This window comes from Cebus imitator, unplaced genomic scaffold (assembly GCF_001604975.1).
Source record: "Cebus imitator isolate Cc_AM_T3 unplaced genomic scaffold, Cebus_imitator-1.0 Scaffold819, whole genome shotgun sequence".
Taxonomy (NCBI): Eukaryota; Metazoa; Chordata; class Mammalia; order Primates; family Cebidae; genus Cebus; species Cebus imitator.
This window is the reverse complement of record NW_016108134.1, coordinates 239,927-243,128: the sequence shown is the minus strand read 5'-3', so window position 1 is coordinate 243,128 and position 3,202 is coordinate 239,927. Positions and strand designations below refer to the sequence as shown.

General features: G+C 54.9%; 1 protein-coding gene across 1 annotated transcript in view; it reads left to right on the top strand.

Annotated features, from left to right (window-relative positions):
• Positions 1–1,206: 1,206 nt before the first annotated feature.
• The window catches only part of SLC1A6 (solute carrier family 1 member 6), a 24,854-nt gene continuing 22,858 nt past the window's right edge, over positions 1,207–3,202 (top strand). Inside the window, exon 1 of the mRNA XM_017520285.2 lies at positions 1,207–1,555. The gene's annotated coding sequence lies outside the window, so the exon portion shown is untranslated. The remainder of the gene's footprint in view (positions 1,556–3,202) is intronic.

The following is a 3,202-nucleotide window of genomic DNA, read 5'->3' as shown; positions in this document are numbered from 1 at the left end:
AATCACCTAAGTAGGAGCTGTTGCAAAGAAGCAGAGCCATGGCGATGCATGCAAAGAATTAGAATTGGGGCACCTGTTTCCTGGCTGTGTGACCTTGGACAAGCTATTGAACCTTTCTGAGCACCTGTGCCCTCTCTGAAAATAGAGGAAGTGATAATTACTTCGTAGGAATGTGTAGATTAAATATAACTATTAATAAGAGAGCTTTCAGGAGGTTGCCACCAACACTTAATATCAGCAACAATAATAAAAAAACATTGAACGTGCACTGAGGTTTTATTGTTTGCTTTTGATGGAGTCTTGCTCTCTAGCCCAGGCTGGAGTGCAGTGGCGCGATCTCGACTCTCTGTAACTTCCGCCTCCCAGGTTCAAGCGATTCTCCTGCCTCAGCCTCCCCAGTAGCTGGAATTACAGGCACCCCACCATGCCCCCGCTAATTTTTGTAGAGATGGGGTTTCACCATGTTGGCCAGGCTGGCCTTGAACTCCTGATCTCAAGTGATCCGCCCACCTCGGCCTCCCAAAGTGCTGGAATTACAGGCGTGAGCCACCGCGCCCGGCCTGCACTGAGTTTTTATTCACACGACAGACTTTATGCTCAGATCTTTAAACGGCGTTAGCTCTCAGGAGAGGTGGAAAATGTGGGAAGCAACCAAGTCATTGCCTTTCGAGAAGAAAAGCCAAGTGCAGCCTGCCTGCTGTGCTCTAAAGACAGCAAAGAATAATAATTACAATAGAAACAGCGTTATCCATCTCCCATTTGCCCAGTGCTTCGCGCTGGCACGGAGCATTTCCAGCCTCACGCGTTTTAATTTTCTGTACGGTCGGCCAAGTCATCTCCCTTGTTTAGCGGAGGAGGCCAGGCTCAGAGAGGGAGAGGGGTTGGCCCAAGGGCACACAGCGGCCAAGGGCCACCGCCGGAAGGTGCCCCAGCAGGGAGGAGAAGAGGGCAGCGGAGCCCTCGCCCCGGCTGTGACCACTGGGACACTAGAGCCACGCCTTCCCCAGGCCTCCGCCGAGGCTGCTGGCGAGGGTCCCGCGGTGCCAGGGCCTGGTCCCCGCGCTCTGCCCGGGATGCTGGGGCCTCGGAGGGCTCCGGAGGCGGTTGGTTGGGGGGGGTGGGCGGGGAGGGCGCGGAGGCGCGGCTCCGAGCAGGGGGCGGGGGCTGGATGCTGGAGAGGCCACTCACGCCCGCCCACCTCCCCAACCCCCTCCCTTCTCAAACACGCGGTCCCCCTTCTCCCGTGCGGCTGCCGAGCCTGGGCTGGGCGCGGGGGAGGCGGGGGGCATCGTGTAGGGGATCCCGCCCCCTCCCCCGGCCGCCCGGCGCCCCCACACCCACGTGAGCGCAGGGCCTGCCTGGATCCCGCCGGCAGCACAGCGCGTCCCGGCTCCGCGCCGGTGCCTACAGCGTTCTGTCCCCGCGCCGGCGCTGCACAGTCCCTGGCGGGTCCCCGCGGCCCCGGCCGGGCGCTTCGCCGGGCTCCGGCTCCTGCATCCGGGCGCATCGCGCAGGCCAAGGCGCGGGCAAGCCGCCCCCGCCGCTCCGGACGCCGGTGAGTGGGGGCTCCACGGCTCCGCTGGGGCGCGGGGGTGGCTGGCAGGTGGGGATGCGAGGCGCGCCGGGCTCACTCTGGGGGCAGGCGTGGGAGGCGCTCCCTGCCACCGGTTTTCTCCTGGTCATTCCGGTGAGTTTCCTATCACCTTAGTTATCCCTGGGTCTCCCTGCCCGTCACCCCACCTCCCCAACCCGTGGCCTCCGCTCACCCGCATGCTTCCAGCACCGAGCATGAGCCTGATGCCTCGGTGCATTTACAGGGCTCGGTTGCCTTCCCCATCAGAGGGCTTATTTCACCAGTTCCACACATATCTGATGTGGCTGAGGCTGCAGGGTGTCTGGGCGTGTGTGTGTGTGTGTGTGTGTGTGTGTGTGTGTGTGTGTGTGTGTGAAAGAGAGACTGAGGTCGCCTTCCCAAACAGGTGTGCGGAGCTGAATGCTTAAAATGTGGGGATGATTTTGAAAGTCTGAAGTTTTGTGTTTTAAAGAGTGTGTGTGTGTGTGTGTGTGTGTGTGTCTCCTACAATTCCTGAGTAGCTGGGACTACAGGCACAGGCCACCATGCCTGGCCTTTTCGGTATTTAATTCCTGAAGGGTGGTTGCACAGAGCCGTGAAGGTGTATGTGGTTGTGTGTCTGAGAATGTACATGAGTTTGTGTGTGCATGCAGAACTGTATGACTGCCTGCCTGGAATTGTATTTCTGAAGGTATGTGATTGTGTGCCTGAGGGTGTACCTGAATGTGGCAAGTGTGTGAGTGTGTATGTGCAGAATTGCATTTCTGAAGGCATGTGTGATTGTGTGCCTGAGGGTGTACATGAATGTGGCAAGTGTGTGTGTGTGTAGGGATTGTAGGACTGCATGCATGGAGCTGCGTTTCTGAAGGTGTGCGTGGGTGTGTGTGTGGTTGTATGTCTGAAGAGTTTGAGTGTGACTGTGTCTGTCTGGGGTTGTGGTTGTGTCATTTGCATACAAGAGGTTTTCGAGGTTATGTGTGCCTGTGTGTGTCTGAGTGTGTGTGATGTGTACCTGGTTTCCATCCTGTCTCTCCCTCCCCTCACTCAATGCTAGCATACAATTGCAAAAAAAATGTACAGAAAGCCTTTTCATTTTGCTCACTGTAGCTTGCTTTAGTTTTAGGGATGTAAGAGGCTCCGAGGGGCAGCCGACACATCTCATCACATGTAAGCGTCTGGAGGTTGGGAGACCCAAGTGGGAAAGACCTACTCTCACCCCTCACCCTGTAGAAACTGGGGACACTAAAAGGGACATTTTCTGAGCAGGAAACCTAAGAGGTAGGTCCAGAACAAAACCTAGACCCAGGGAAGCCTAGAAAAGAGAGAGCCCAGGGTGGGGAGAAGAGAGAAACCCAGAGAAGCACGAGTGGAGGTCAAGATCACATTTTGTGTCAAACATTTTTGAAAATTAATGTTATTATTAATTGACAATCACAATGGTATATACTCATAAGTGATGCAGATAGCACTGAGAAAAATAGTAAGTCATCCTGACACTGTAGCATTTTACTGTACTTTTAATTTTGTGTGAGTTACGTTTCTGCTTTTTATCAACCACAGTTGACATCTATTTTGTGGTCTTCAGCAGGTGCTTCTCTTTTCTTTTTCTTTCTTTTTTTTTTTTTTTTT